The sequence below is a fragment of the Pteropus vampyrus genome, unplaced genomic scaffold (assembly GCF_000151845.1).
Source record: "Pteropus vampyrus isolate Shadow unplaced genomic scaffold, Pvam_2.0 Scaffold197, whole genome shotgun sequence".
Classification (NCBI taxonomy): domain Eukaryota; kingdom Metazoa; phylum Chordata; class Mammalia; order Chiroptera; family Pteropodidae; genus Pteropus; species Pteropus vampyrus.
The window spans coordinates 2,850,060-2,857,533 of NW_011888978.1; the positions used below are offsets into that span (position 1 = coordinate 2,850,060).

General features: G+C 49.5%; 1 protein-coding gene across 2 annotated transcripts in view; it reads right to left on the reverse strand.

Annotated features, from left to right (window-relative positions):
- Window positions 1–4,959, reverse strand: part of MGAT1 (mannosyl (alpha-1,3-)-glycoprotein beta-1,2-N-acetylglucosaminyltransferase) — a 17,357-nt gene extending 12,398 nt beyond the window's left edge. The window contains exons 1-2 of one of the 2 annotated variants that reach the window (XM_011371992.2): window positions 4,870–4,959; window positions 3,537–3,965 (exon numbers count right to left, since the gene is read on the reverse strand). The gene's annotated coding sequence lies outside the window, so the exon portion shown is untranslated. The other variant, XM_011371993.2, reaches the window with a different exon arrangement.
- Between the last annotated feature and the right edge of the window lie 2,515 nt (window positions 4,960–7,474).

Consider the following 7,474-nt stretch of genomic DNA (forward strand, 5'->3'; position numbering starts at 1 on the left):
AGAGAGAGAGAGAGAGAGAGAGAGAGAGAGAGAGAGAGTGTGTGTGTGTGTGTGTGTGTGTGTGTGTGTGTTCACAGTCTCCAGCTTAAATGACTGCGTGGACTATGGCAGGAGATGCAAGCCCACGCTCCTGTGCCAGCCGGTGGCCAGTGTCTGCACCTCTGCCTCCACTCTAAGCTTTTCCTCATGTAGGGGACATGGGAGGCCTACACACTCATACTCCATGTCAAGGCAAGATGGAAAAGGATGAAGTTTCTGAAAAGTATAAAAAGTTGGGAAACAATGTTTTGTAGATCCAAGCTATCAGGAGCTAAAATCGTTCTCCAGGAAAAAGGACATAGTGGGATGCTGAAAGGGGAAACACCAACTAGCCTATGAGATATCAGATTCCCACCTCTAACAATAATTCTTCTCCAACTAAGACATTTCAGGGAGGAACAAGACGGAGGGCTGTCTGTGCACCATAACTCACACCTCATCACTACTGTCCTTTGTTTCAATGCCAAGGCTCACAGGAAGACCTAAGAGTAGACATTCACCAATTGCAGGACAGTCTCAAGCAGAAAGGGCCTGGTTAGAGAATTGGGATGGGCTTATTCTGAGCTGGAAGAGAAAACATTTGGTCTGAGAGGCAAGAAGCCAAGATGGTGAGTACTAAATTGACCTGGGAAAAGAGGCCCTGGGCTGCTGATGGAGGTTTCATGGGGGAGGGTTATAGGGAAGGAAGGGCAGAAGAAACAAGGAGCCTGACCCTGGGGATGAAACTCAGACTGGATTATGTGAAAATGGAAGACATAGGAAGGTCTGGTTGCCGAAAAAGAGAGCACAGAAAGAGAAATACTGTATCCTGCCCACCCGTCCACTTCCAGAAGAGGATGGAGCGATAAGGAGAAGGAAGTGAACAGTGTTTCAGGAAATTGCCCTCCCATTAACCATGCCCGAGATAACCTGAATTTTTTTTTTTTTTATAATTGGAAAGAATTCATGCTTTAAACTTAAGACAGATCTCGGCTTGAAAGCATTAGAAGTAAAAGCAATGTTTTAAATCAATGCTGTGTCTATTTCCTCCTCTTCCCTCCTCCCAACAGCTCCTCTTCCCCATGGAGCCCCAGAAACTCAGCTCACGGAGATCAAAGAATTGAGAAAAGATTAACACAACAATTACTGAGCAACATGTGTGAAGTGGAACTTTTGGTTAGCCACCCACAATCCTTTTGGAAGAAAGAAGGATGTATATAAGTTCAGTTATACAACACACTCAACATTTGGTCAAGTCTGTCACTGGTCCTGGCTAAGTGGCCTGAACATTCTGGTGCCCCTGTGAGAAGATGCCCACATGAGAAGGCCAAAGGTTGTCTTGAGAGGACTGTCTTGTGGAAGGGTCAGGCAGAGGGCAGGTGGAAATGACAAGGGAGAGGAATTCTGGCTCACTCCAAGGAGGAAATGTGTGACAGGGCACTGAGTTCCCCCTCCCTGGAGGTTTGCAGCAGAATCTAGATGGCCTCAGGCAGGTCAGACACTGCAGAAGCAGCACAGCACTGGGCAGGCAATCACAGGCCTGCCCCTCCACCCTCCAGCAAGCCCTTCCTGCTCAGGGCTTCTGTAGCTTCCTCTCACTTATCAAACCGGGAAAATAATCCCTCTCGCTCCTGCTCACAACAATGTGGTGACAAAAACTGACACAATAGCCTGGACACCACACATAAGGTAAGCACTATACATGAACAGAACAACTCCAGGTACTTCAAGAGTTTCAAAGCACTCACAAGCCTCCCAGGTGGGAGGAGGGCCACAGTGACATCCTGGGACCACACATACCTGAGGGATCGCTGTGATCCCATGCCTAAGCAATGACTGGCACCAGGAATTTGCTGGGTGAAGTGGGACGAGATGACATGCCCTCCCTGAAATCTGGACCTCCTAAAGTAGAAGGCTGGCCTGAAAAGGGGCTCCTTTAGGCATTGGACCAGAGTAGAAGGAACAGCTCAGAACCAGGGACTCCACTCAAGCCTGCCTGCCCAACCCCCAGGACATCGGTGGAGTCAGGTACTCCTATGGCAAGGAAGGAGGGGAAAAAAGAAACTGAGTCATAAATACATGATCTTCAGCTTGCCAATGACCTGTTATTGTTGTTAGCTCCCTATGAATGTGAGACCCAGATGCTGACACAGCTAGTGAGAGGTAAAGAGATGCCATAAGCCAAGCTTCCTGCCTCTCACCCAGGCCACCATACTCTAGTGCCTATCAAAATTCCCAACACCTTTCCTTTCTCCCAACACCTTCTCCTTTGTTGGCACTGAGAAAAGCAGGCATCTCGGCAAAGTAAACTGGAGTTCCAGGAAGGAATGGCAGGGGGTGAGAAGGTAACTGAACAGGTCTCCTTTCAGTGGGAAGAGAGCCTGCAAAAACATAAAGGGCTAAGAGATGGCAGTCTGAAAAAACCGTCACCGTAAAGAGTAGGAAAGACAAGGATATGGCACAGGAAGGAAAGGCCCAGCCAGCACTCACGCCAAGAAACGGAGCTCCATCTCCTAACCAGACCCTTGGCCCTTAAGCCCTTGAGGATTACATTCTCGAAAAGGCACACTTGCCACACTGACTGGAAAGGCCTGGGGGCCAGAATCTCTCAATCTAAGTCCTCCTTGGACCCATTTGCCTTTCCATAACTTGATGACTCCAGGTATTGTTACTAGCCATATGACGAGACAAATTCAGGGCAGCCTTTCCATTAAGACTAACAAAAGCCTTGCCAACACACGAATTCAATAGAAGAACTTAGAGAGCTTTTTCTCTATGTAACAATTATATAAGCATATCAGGCAATGTCAGTGTTACTGTTTTATACCTACACGACCTTGAACACTTTTGAAAATCTATCATTTCCTTTGATCCTTTGTAACAACCTGTGAAGGACTAGGAAAGCTAGTTATTCCCAAATTCCAAGTGAAGAGAACTCCGCAGAGATTAACCAACATATCTAGGGTTGTACACTAAGAAAATGAGAGCTAGAACACAAGCCCTACTGATGTCCGATGCTGTGCTCTGTTCCTCTGCTCTTCCCTTTTTAGGAGAAGGAGGAGAGACAACTGGGAGGTTATCTTGACCGTTGCCTACCCACCACCTCAAGACAGATCTACTCAGCTCTTCAAAACACAACAGCCTGCCTCTGCCGGGGTAATCCACCCCAGTCTCAGTGTAGCCCCAAATGACTTGGGATCCTATTATCTCGGTGTTGGAAAGGCCCTTTCAGGTAGTCTAATCCAACCTCCCTTCAGAGGGCTGAATTCTTTTCATAGTCTCCTTGGCCTAACCTCACAACTGCCATTGCTCACAACCCCTTCCTGGGTGAGGAGTGGCTGGAAACAAGTCTGCACTCTGAGAGAGTGAAAGAGAGGTGAAGCTTCTTGTGTACCCATCAAGGTGATGGTTCTTATCAGGGTACTTCCTGAATGCCAGTATCCCCAGACTTGCCCCACTCAATACTTTCTGCACAGGGGCAGCAAGACACCAAGTGGGAAATGAGACAAGAACCTTACCTTTCTTCTCTTCTCCCAGCTTCTCCCTTGGAGATCATCAAACCCCCATCCAGCACTCCATTTCCAAAACTGAGAATCCCAAAATAGAGACACCAAAGTGCAGCTTCTCTCCTCTTATCCGGGTCCAAAGTCCATGGTTGCCTGGACTCTGAGGGGGAGGAGTCTGGGGGGGAAGGGGTATGTCCAGGCCCCTCCCCCCCCACTGCAGGCTTCAGTGTCCCTCCCAGGGGTCTGTTACATCCCTTCATTCAGCTGGCTTGTTAAGCCCAGAGTCTGGTGATGGGTGGATCCCAGGTACTATCCCATCTCTTCCTCAGGGAATGGAAGTCATCCACTGTGAGGACGAGGCCATCTGTCTTCTGCTGGGACTCAGGAGAAGAAACAAGCCTTAGAACCGGCATGGCCCCAGAGGCCGATTTCTGCGTTAACCTGTGGAATATTTAAATATTATGATACTCTCTAATCTATTATATACCCAAATGGATTCCTAAGACTCCCTGCCTAAATTAGACTTATTCGCTATGCTCTACTATGAAAAATACTTCCTTAAACACTCAAGGTTATATACAAAGTACCCACTTCACTCACATATTGTCCCCCCAAAACACAGTCACCCCATCAATATGTATCCACATATATGGCTTAGGATAAAGGATCGCAACTATTCTCACAACAGAAAAGTAACCAAAAGCACTGACGGTGTGTGGAGACTGTCTTCTAAGAAATGCGGAAAAGAACAACCCGTTCCTGTCCTCTTGTCTTGTTGGTGCCACATACTAATCGCCCTACATCTCCCAAGCCTCTTAGGGTGTTCGGTGTTCTAATCGGCTAGCTCTCCCCAACTGAACTAAATCCATGCCAGACCTAGATGCTGACACCTTCCACATACATTCTTTGCTACCTCCCCTTCACCTTCACCTACCCCTTAGCTTCCAAAACTGGCCCAGGGATGTAATTACTAATGGCTGTCAAACTCTTTCCTGGGGCCACTCCCGAGACTACTATCCTGGAATGCCTGAGGCCCGAGTCTTGCCTGCAGCAGCCCCACAGTGTTCCAATTCCCCAGTCCGGAGGTCCACCCCTGCAGCCCCCTCCAAGTTTATTTCTAAACACAGATACACACACACACACACACACTCATTTCTCTCCTGTAGGGGCGTGGCGTCCACATGACCCCGACCCACCCCCGCAGACTTTAACTCCTCCCACCCTTCTCCACGGAAACGCCGTGCCGTATTCACCTGGGAAGGGGGTGACAGCGACCCTCCCGAGACTCTGACTCCAACCCCTCCGCCGCCCGTACGACCCTCGCCCTATCTGCCTGGGTCGTTACCTGGATCCCGCCCGCCCTGTCTCGGCAGGAAGCCGACGCCCGCCCCCCGGCCGGGAGTCCAGGCCCCAGGCCGGGTCCCCACAGCTGGCCCAGGCCCCACCCCCTCGACCCCCGACAGCCCAGCCCTCCCCTCGAGCTCCTCCCCTCCCCCCCACCATCCTCTGCAGCCACTTCCGCCCGTCCTCCGGAAGTGAGCGCGCTGCAAGTGTCACCTCCCCTCATCCCGCCTTATTCTTCTAACCCACAACCCACGCCCATCACCACCGCCACCACCGGAACATGGGACGTGGGTCTGCAGGGCTTGCGGTTGTTCTACGGTCACTATTTACAGGACTGAGGACCGGGCGGGGCCGGGTCTGGGTGAGAACAGAGATAGGGGTGACTGTTGCTGCCGTGCAAGAAGGGGCGGGTAGAGAGTGTAGCGGAGAGCCGGAGCGCGCGTCACGTCGAACCGCGCGGGAAGGAGGGCGCATGCGTCACGACGCTCCGGCCCGTCGCTAGCGTGATGCTTGGACTGCCTGGCCCCGCGGGACTTCAGCGGGGAGAGGGCGGAGCGAGGAGCGCGGGTGTGGGGGCGGAGCCTGCGCCGGGCAGCCTGACCTAAGGCTCTGAACTAAGGTCGCCTAGCAACCGCCCGTCTTGACGGGTTCTGGAGGAGTCCGGCGCTGTCCCGTTTCCGACGGCCTCCTCCCGCGGAAAAACAATTCAGAAAGCACTAAAGCCTGTGTTCACCAATCAAGTGTTGGGAACTCTGTGGCAGTGCCAGAGGAGAGTTATTTTTTGTCCATCGCTTACTTTTTCTTTCTTCACTTCTCGCGGTGGCAGGACCTTCCTTCAGTGTAAAAAGAGAAAAGGCAAGAGTACTTATAAAATGAGTGCCCCTCTCTCCCCAACGACAGCCCTTCGCTGTCCACGCGCTGTGCGAAGCACGGATACCGTCCCCTGAGCAACAGACAAGTTTGCCCGCGTTTCCATGGATAGAAAGCAGTAGGTATCTCCCATTCAGGGGTGGCATGGCGACCACATCTGAAACACACTAGTGCCACTATTGCATGCCACCTGAGATTCGTCTCTAAAGAAACTTTTGCTCTCCTTCAAACATTGGACTTCCAAGTTCCAATACAGTCCTGGTTGCTTTTTTCTAAATATATTGGGCTGACTTGCTCTTGACTTCAAGCTAAATCCAAGGGGAATTACTACTAATTTTTGCAGTTCCTACGTCATCCATGTAAGTGATTAGAACACTAAGAGCATCTTTTGTTCTAGTATTTGGTATTAAATGCCATACCTGACATAGGGCTCCTGAAATCCTTGTAATTTCTGGGTGATAGGAGTGTCTTTTGTTGTAATGAGGCAACTGGGTGGGCTCCTGGATGGCTCCTGGACACTGGCAGGCGGTTCACCAGAAAGACCAAGACTTATTTAAAAGCTTGGAGTTTTCGGCTCCCGCCACCCATTCTTTTAAGAAAGGAGAAAGGCTGAAAATGGAGGCGGTGATCAATCCTGTCTACTAAGAAGAAGCCTCCATTAAAATCCCGATACTATGAGGTGTGGAGATGTTCAAAGTGGGCGAACACATCCATGTACAAGGAGGGTAATGCGCCCCCAACTCCACTGGGAAGGATGCTACAGACTTCTCCCTATGTACCTCTTCATCTGGCTATTCATCTGTATCCTTTATCTTTTGATAAACTGGTAATGTAAATATGTCCCTGAGTTTTGTAATCTGTTCTAGCAAATAACCAAATCCAATGAGGAGGGGATCATAGGAACCTCTGATTTGTAGTCAAGTGGGACAGAAGTTGTAGGTAACCTGGGGACTTACTTGAGATTGGCATCTGAACGGGATGGGGAGGAGCAATCTCTTGGGACCGAGCTCTGCTCTTAACGCTGTGGATCTGATGCTAGCTGTCTCCAGGAAGATGGTGTCAGAATTGAGTTAAATTGTAGGACACCTAGCTGTGTCACAGAGAATTGATTGGTGGGGGGAAACCCCACATATTTGGTGTCAGAAGTGAAGTATTCTGCATGAATAGTAAAAGAGACACAGAAAGAAAGACTGGGTTTTTCTAGAACATGTATTGGGCTGACTTGCTCTTGACTTCAAGCTGTAACCAAGAGGATCTACTACTAATGTCTGGAGTTCATATGTCATCCATTTAATGACATAGAATCTTACGAGGACTATGGATGGATTTGCATCCTCCATCCCCCTGACACACGCACGTGCGCGCGCACACACACACACACACACACACACACACACACAGCACCCCCTTTGAAAACTGGAGCCTAGGCTTTAGTCTTCTGGCATATCTTCTATGCCCATGATTTCTCCAGATTACTAGCAGTGACTAACTTGCATATTTTCAGCACTGGGAATGTAATAGTTGCTAGATCAGGAGTCTTGAAATTATTTTGTTATTTGGAAAGATGTCATCATTAGAAACTGTCAAACAAGCTCAGAGTCTGGAGGCTTGGCTAGAAATAAATGATAGATTTATTCAGGGGTCTTAAAGTTTGCACACTGGGACCGCTAGGCCAAAACCCAGAGGTGTTCCAAAGAAGAGAGAAAAAGCATTCTTACAGTAAAAGTGCATTCTTG